Source organism: Cyphomyrmex costatus, unplaced genomic scaffold, assembly GCF_001594065.2.
Source record: "Cyphomyrmex costatus isolate MS0001 unplaced genomic scaffold, Ccosl1.0 scaffold1403, whole genome shotgun sequence".
Lineage (NCBI taxonomy): Eukaryota > Metazoa > Arthropoda > Insecta > Hymenoptera > Formicidae > Cyphomyrmex > Cyphomyrmex costatus.
In genome coordinates this window covers 7,271-15,920 of record NW_017275395.1, presented here as the reverse complement: position 1 = coordinate 15,920, position 8,650 = coordinate 7,271, and the positions used below count along the sequence as shown (strand labels likewise).

Here is an 8,650-nt window from a genome sequence, read left to right as displayed (position 1 = left end):
CTCTCTCTCTCTCTCTCTCTCTCGATATAGGTTTAATGTATCATCTACACATTTCAATCAACATTATTAACATCTAATTTTGCTATAAACATCAAAATTGTTAAATTGTTAATCAATTTAACTCGCGATAATACTGCGATAGTTTTGAGTTTGCGTTCTAAGTCTGAACAAATTTCGGCGCGGATTAAGAATCTACATTCGTAGTATATAAATTCATATATAATTGTATTCGAAGAATCCAAGACACCGCTTGACCGTTACGGCTTGTTATTATTAGTATTTTGTTTGAAACTTTCACGGTTCAATGAGATTTAATATTTGAAAATACATAGTGCTAGCAGTCGACTACAATGGACGTAGCTGCGGTGAGATATATGTCGGAAGATTCGAAATCCGTGTTCAGCCAAATTTCGGATCCGAATCTCGGATTTCAAATCCGAAATCCGAGATTCGGATCCAAAATCCGAGATTCGGATCCGAAAGATCCGGATACCCGGTTCGATCGGATATTTTATCTCGGATCTATCACTATCCGGATATCCGGATACCTGGATATCCGGAGATTCGGGCTAAATCGTCAACACTAATCTGAAGATTCATTTGGGCCTTACATTTACTATTTATGCTTCCTTTTGGAAGGAATTTTTCAAAACCCTTCTCAGAGTTTGGACATTTCACTTCGACAATATATTCCTGTGATATTGCATCCGGTGAGGCTCCAAGTGTAGGGTGTTCCGGTGTTAACATCAAACCACATTTTGTCAACTGCAGTCCTGTTGATTTTCTTACTTCATGGATCACCTGCTCTTCTAGATTTATACCTCGCTGCATCGTTTCTGTATGAAACGACCTTTGCTACGCCGATGACTTGTTGGACGTAAGAACCATTCGATGTTTGACAATGGGCAGCTTCATAAATCTTTGATGCTGTGATCCTACCGTACCTCAGTTCATACCATAAACTGCAGTTACTTTGGTCTCTTGTTGCCTTTTCAACTTCACAGCAGTACTCTATTGGTATTTCCGTTTTTGCTAATTGCAGAAAATCCTCAGCTGAGTTGCCTCTTGTTTTGCAGAAATCTATCAGTAGTTAGTGGATCGACAGCGTGAACAGTTTTCTGCTTTTTAATATAAAATTATGCCTGGATATCTGGCTGTCCAACTGCTTTTCTTCAGCTATTTTTAGCACATCCTTCAAAAAAAGTTCACTTTTGATGTTTGCTAATTTTTTTGGATTCTGCTTCTTCGCAATAAGGTGTTTTGTTTTTATATATTTCTCTGAAGTTCCTACTTTGGAAAGCCGAGGTTTTCGCCAATAACATGACACTTCTGTAGGTGATGGATTTTCAGTCCGACGATGAATCCACATTAAAAATGCAACCGCATGCTTACATCCTCCTGTAAAATAATAATGCATACTTCAGTACAGAATAAAATATGCATGAATAAATATTACTGATCATTTAAAACATTTTTTCATTTTGACATCTCTTATAAACATAACCTCATCTTGCCATATGTTAATCTTGGCGATGAGAAAAAACTGAATTACAGATGTCAGGAATAATTTCTTTATTAAACTTTACTTATCGGTATAGTTTGTATTGATATTCATGAAATAACTATTTTAAGTAAACTCCCAGCAAACAAAAAACAATTGCGAGGAATTAAAATTTCAATTCCAATCAATTTTTTTTAATTCCATTATTGAACACTTCGGAATATAGAGGAATTAAAATAGTCCTACGGTGGATGTTGCGGGATTGAAAGTAACCTCTTTCTGTTTCGGAGAATCCAAAGGAATTAAAATTTGTTCTAGTCAATCTCGATATAGGAATACAAACTACAACCATAACCTGCTTATAAATTTCCAATTCCAGATTGTCGCTTAATGGGATTCGAGACATATGCTCGTTAATTCTTTTTGATTCCTTTTAATTTCTCGCAATTCCTTTCTGTTTAAAATACCGTTGCGGTAATTCAGTTTTGCACAACACTATTGAAAGCAGTGGTAAGTTCTCACTGAGGACATTTGCCGTTAACCAGTCGAAAAGAAATCAAACTCACCACTCGATGCAGCACATTCATGGCACTCAATGCTTTGCACAGACTCATCTTCTTCATTTACAATGATTGTAACACTATATAATTTCTGTCGGACCTTATGTTCAGGACAGATATCCGCTTTTATTATGCACTGATTGTTGTTCCTTATGAGCCGAACATACCCTACTGCGTTGTCTCCATAGGTTTCGCGTGAAGATCTATAAATAAATTATGCTATGATCATGTACTTGTTTCAGCTTTATTCATAAATATACATATATCATAATTAATCAACTCATTGTGCGTTTTTGGTGTTGGGCGCAAATAAAGAAGCGGATTTGTGTATATTATACTGTATCAGAATTTATTTCTAATAACAAAAACAGTACTGAATGTACGACAAGTAAAAAGTAACGGAAAACCTTGAGTCTTATAGCGTTTTCTCTTGGCTGCACCAGTGTAGGGTGATTGCACCAGTTCATTCTTTTTCCTTTTCCCTTCTCCTGGAGAGAAAAGGAAGAAAGATGAACTAGTGCAAAAGTACAGCTGAGTGTTGCACTGGTGCAGCCAAGAGAAAACGCTATTAAACTACATGAATACATAGATGGAATAAAAGCAAAAATTCCTAAAATAAAAGTGTTACCAATCTTAAACCATTAACTAGTTATTTGATTAGATACGCTTACATAAACTCAACACCCTCATTTAATCAAATAACAAAGAAACTCTGATAATTCTTAAAATTATAACGCTTAACTTAATATATTTTAATATATAAATAGAATTACAATGGTTTTAATCCTATTTGTTTAACACAAAAAATATGCTTCGGTTTTGGTAGAGCCTTAGTTAACATATCCGCTGGTATTTTATCTGTTGACATATATTCTATCTTTACCTCATTACGCTCTACCAACTCTCTTATGTAATGATACTTAATAGCTATGTATTTAGTGCGACCATGAAAGATTGTGTTCTCTGCTAATTTACCTGCTCCTTGATTATCATTGTACAATATTATTACATCCTGCATACAATTCATTGAACAGACTTTTAACATAAACTGCTTCTTTACTAGCTTCACATAATCCTATGTATTCCGCTTCCGTTGTATTTAAGGCTACACATTTTTGTTTTCTTGATTGCCAACTAATAGCAGCTCCTGCAAATTTAATTATGTATCCACTATATGAATGACGATCTACTACGCAACCACCCCAATCTGAATCAGCGTAACCTGTAATGTACTGCATAGATTTTTGAAAACAAAGACCATAATTTACAGTACCTTTTAAATAGCTTAATACTCTTTTGGCAGCTATCCAATGTTCTTTTCCATAACAAGTATTAAATTGACTTAAACTACTAATAGCAAAACTAATATCCGGCCTTGTACATACAGAAAGATACATTAAAGCACCTATTAACTCTTGAAAAGGATACTTATTGTCTTTTTCAGTATGTTTATTCAATTTCTCGTTTGGAACTAGCGGAGTACCAACTGACTTGCATTCATCCATTTTAAACCGTTTTAGAATATCCGTTGTATAAGTCTTCTGATCCAAAGGTATTCTGATGATACCTTTCTTGCGGTCTCTTTGTACTCTCATTCCTAGACATTCCTTGATTTCACCCAGATCCTTGATTTTTAACTCCTTTCCGATTTCTTTCTTCAATTTTTCTATCTCTTGTTTGCAATTCGTAAATATGTAGAAATCATCCACGTGAAGAGCAATAATAATTTGTTTTTCTTCTTGTTTCTTTATGTAAACACATGAATCATATTTAGATCTTTTGAATCCTATTCTTAATAATAGATTGTGAATTTTTGTATTCCACGATCGTGTCGCCTGTTTAAGACCATATATGGCTTTATTTAATCTGCATACTTTATGCTCTTGATTCGGTGCAATAAAACCATCCGGCTGCTCCATATAGATTTCTTCATTAAGATCACCATTCAAAAAAGCGGTTGTGACATCAATGTGACTTGTTTCCAAATCAAGTTCGGTTGCCAATCCAAATAATAATCTAATTGAAATCAGTCTTACCACAGGTGCAAATGTTTCCTTATAATCTTCTCCATATTTTTATGAAAAACCACGAGCGACTAGTCTGGCCTTATATCTTTGCGCTTTACCATCTGTATCTCTTTTTAATTTAAAAATCCATTTACATTTTACAATGTTCTTGTCATCGGGGCGATTCACCAAGTCCCACGTTTTATTTTCCGAAAGAGCACGCATTTCCTCTTCCATAGCATGTTCCCATAATTTTTTATCCGATCTGCATTTTATTTCTTCCATATTAATTGGTTCACAGGTAGTATGAAATGAATATACCATATCATCATCTCTTTTAGGCATACGGTTTCGCAGTGGGTATCTTCTTTCAGGTTGTAACTCCAATTGATTTTCTTCAATTGATTCAGCATTATTTTCGTTACAAGAATCATATTCAGTATTATCTGACCCATCTTCCTCTACATCTTCATTATTCTCGTGTATTTCATTTCCCTCACTGCTTTCTGGTATCTCCACAATTATAGTGTTTTCTTCCAGTTCTTTATTTTCCCCTGATTCTTCTATATCTTCAATAGTTGGTTTAGCAGATTCGATGAAGACAACATCCCTCGCAGTAATTGTCCTCCGTGGGTTTTTCAAATCCAGCAGTCGATATCCTTTGGCTTCTTCACTATATCCAACCATCATATATTAACATGATTTTCAATCCAACTTCTTTCTAAGTTGTTTCGGTACATGGACCTGAGCCCTGCATCCAAAAACTTTTAAATGTGCAAGATCTACTGTACATCCGGACCAAATCTCTTCAGGCACTGCGTCTTTTACAGCTGACGTTGGTGTTCGATTCTTCAAATAGATGGCTGTATTCATTGCTTCTGCCCAATATTTCTTGCTTAGATCCGCATCAGACAACATACATCTCACTTTTTCAGCAAGTGTTCTATTGGTTCTCTCTGCCACACCGTTTTGCTGCGGAGTATATGGTGTGGTGGTTTGGTGCTTTATTCCACATTGTTTCAGATAATTTTCAAATTCTTGACTGGTATATTCACCACCATTATCTGTCCTTAAACATTTTATAGATCTTCCTGTCAAATTTTCAGCCATTGCTTTAAATTCTTTGAATTTTGAAAATACTTCACTTTTCTGGCTTAACATATATCCAAAAGTTTTTCTACTGTAATCATCTATAAAAATTAAACAGTATCTAGCACCACCCCACGATGGTTCTTCCATTGGTCCTGCTATATCACTGTAGACTAGCTCAAGTAGATTTGACGCTCTCCAAGTTTTCACCTTTGGAAATTTTTGAACAGCTTGTTTACCTTCCAAGCAGATCACACATGGATCAGATTTAGTTTCCACAAACTTGATTCCAGTAACAAGTCCATCATTTAACATCTTCATGCCTTTTCTGTACAAGTGACCTAAATGCCTATGCCATAATTCCTGCTCTGACACAGCCGTCATAGCCGTTACTGGTTCACGTTCATATTTGTCAGCAATATACAAACCATTTTTCTTAGTTCCAGTAAATTCAATCTGTCCTTTTACTGAAAAGTTAACATCATTATAAACTTTGCAACTTGAATTATCAAAAAGTACTGTATAACCTTTTTCAGTCATTCAGCTTACTGACAGTTAATTTCGGGACAAGCATCACATCTGTTACAGTTTTGACGTTACTCTTTCCACATTGATTAAAATCCACAGTGACGTTTCCTGAACCATTCGAAATAATATCACTACTGTCTACCATTTTAACAAATTCATTTGAATTCCGATTAAATTCCAATATACATTCACTATTATTTGTCATATAGGATGTGGCTCCAGAGTCAATAACCCAATCTGATGATGAAACTGTTGTTAATAAAGCTGTTGTCAATAAAGTGGTGTCTTTTGAACTTTTCTTCGATTTGTCATCATTCGAGCTTTCCAGTGTCTTCTTATCTGGTTTATCTTTCTTGGGCTTTGGACAATCCGGACTCTTATGGTTAGGATGCCCACAGTTATAACAAACAATTTTCTTTTTATAGTATTGTTTCTTCTTAAGAGATCCTCCTTTTGTAAGTAATGTAGCTGCAGTATCTTGATTCTGTGACTTTTTTCTTGCAGCTTCTTCGATTAATTTACATTTTACATTATCAGAATTAAGTGTCTCATTTGTATGAGTCAGAGCCATAATAAGGGGCTCATATTCAGAAGTGAGGCCATTAAACATAACAAAACTTATAAATTCGTCTTTGATATTAACGCCAATGTCAGCCAATTTATGCACTGTTGTTAAAATATTATTAATATATTCTTCCATTGACGTAAAGCTGCTAATTTTAACTCCAAAAAGATGTCTTTGCAGCTCAAATTTTCTATTCATACCTTTAGTTTCGAAAGCTTTCTGCAAATTATCCCAAGCTTCCTTGGCCGTTTTTGCATTGCACACATGAATATAACATGTTGATTTTACGCTCAAGCATATTTTCGCTAAAGCACGATTGTTTTTATCACGATCATCACGCGTTGGATCAATTACGAAGTCCCACAGACCTTCAAGCATGAGACTCATCTTCATCGCAAGCTTCCATGAGGCATAATTTGATTGCCCGTCCAATTTTTCTATGTTTGGTACTGAAGTAGAAACAATTGGTGTCATCATAGTAGACGTATTTGTGGATGATGAAGCATCAGTATTAGACATGTTTGTTATTCTTTCGCTTTTCTCCAAAACGAAAAAGGTTAATGTCCATACACGGATCACACTTCTCTAGTCAAAGAATAATGTTGTCTTTTAACTATATACGTAGCCCTGGGCCCATAACCTGTTGGGCGCAAATAAAGAAGCGGATTTGTGTATATTATACTGTATCAGAATTTATTTCTAATAACAAAAACAGTACTGAATGTACGACAAGTAAAAAGTAACGGAAAACCTTGAGTCTTAAACTACATGAATACATAGATGGAATAAAAGCAAAAATTCCTAAAAGAAAAGTGTTACCAATCTTAAACCATTAACTAGTTATTTGATTAGATACGCTTACATGAACTCAACATTTGGAACCTCTGACTTCGGCAGCATTGAATCTGTCATCTTGTTTGATGTATTCGCAAACCATAAACATATCAATTTTTGGTAAATTGTTGCTGTCAGCCTTCACATATCCAGACTCGATTGTTTTCACCATTGTTATTTCTATTTTACTTGCTTACAAATTATATTAAATATGCAAACGGCGTATTCTCGTATCTGTTTACATGTTAACTTCCGAAAGCTACATAACTTTTGACGTCACGCCGCAAGCGACCAATCACCTCGCGTTTTTAGTCACATGATCAAATTCAAATATTTCACTGTTTACAATTATTAATTACATAATGTTTAAGTTGTTTTAAAAAAAGTAAACACTATTAATAACGTTTCTAAGTACATAAACTTTATAAAAAAAAATTTTAAATACGATATTGTAATTTACGCATATACCCTATTATGTGTTCCGCTGTTAATTTTTTTAAATGTGGTCGAATTATATTTATTTTTTAATCCATTATCCATGCCGTTTTTATTACGTCCTACGATGCTATTTTATCTGGTTTATTATCTTTCCAGCTGACAATCAGATCTTTCGTTAACAGATTATTCCTTGTACCTTTAATAAGATGTGAAGGATCGTATAATGGGATAACTTCATTGTTTTCAATATCAAAAGTTTGACCTATTAACAAATAGATAAAAAGAAATTAAAATTGTTGTAACATGTTTGAAATATATAAAATAAATATAACGAATATAATAACTTACGTCTTTGTTACGTCCCGATTGGTTCGCGATGCTTGTGCTGCGGAAGGGACGCGTCGCGGGGAGAAGGGGGAACGCGAGCGCGGAGCGGGGCGCGCGGGGTGAAGCCTCGGCTTCTCAGCTGATACTATATTTGTGTATTTTAGGCAGGCTGCTGTCACCAGTGCCGAAAGGCACAATATTATGTCTTTATCTTTAAAGGTAGTCTTTATAGCCAGGGGCTATTGACTATGTAATTCTGAGCAAAATTCGTAATGCAAAAGCCCATCGTATCCTCTTTTTAGAAATTAAATTGAGAGATTTGAGGAAGCGTCAGAGTCTTGTACCATATTGAGATGGCATTCATGGTTCATCATATAGCTTCACTCATCCACGTCTTTCTTTGGGGAGGATAGGAGGGGGTAATTAGAAGAAAAAATGAAATAATCGAAACCGAAACTAATTGAATTTTAATATATATACAAATTTTTATGATTGGAGTAATAATTATGAAGATAGAATATTGATCAAAACAATAATATTGTAGTAATGTAAAATTAGTATATTTAGGCAGAAAAATATAATGCTAATGATATTCCCAGAGTTATTTCAGTTGATATTATATTTTATTTGTATCGATATTAGTGAGTGTTTTGTTATTCTTTTTACTAGTTATTAACAGAGGCCGCGTTGGCTTCCTCGCCGGCGCCACGCATACAGGCGGGGGAATGCTGGGACGGGAGTAGTAGACCTAGGTATATACTAAACCGTTTAGAAATGACCACGGCTGGTATAGCCAATGGCG

At 34.9% G+C, this 8,650-nt stretch overlaps 1 pseudogene; it reads right to left on the bottom strand.

Annotated features, from left to right (window-relative positions):
- Nucleotides 1-790: 790 nt before the first annotated feature.
- On the bottom strand, nucleotides 791-7,255 carry LOC108783048 (uncharacterized; annotated as a pseudogene).
- Between the last annotated feature and the right edge of the window lie 1,395 nt (nucleotides 7,256-8,650).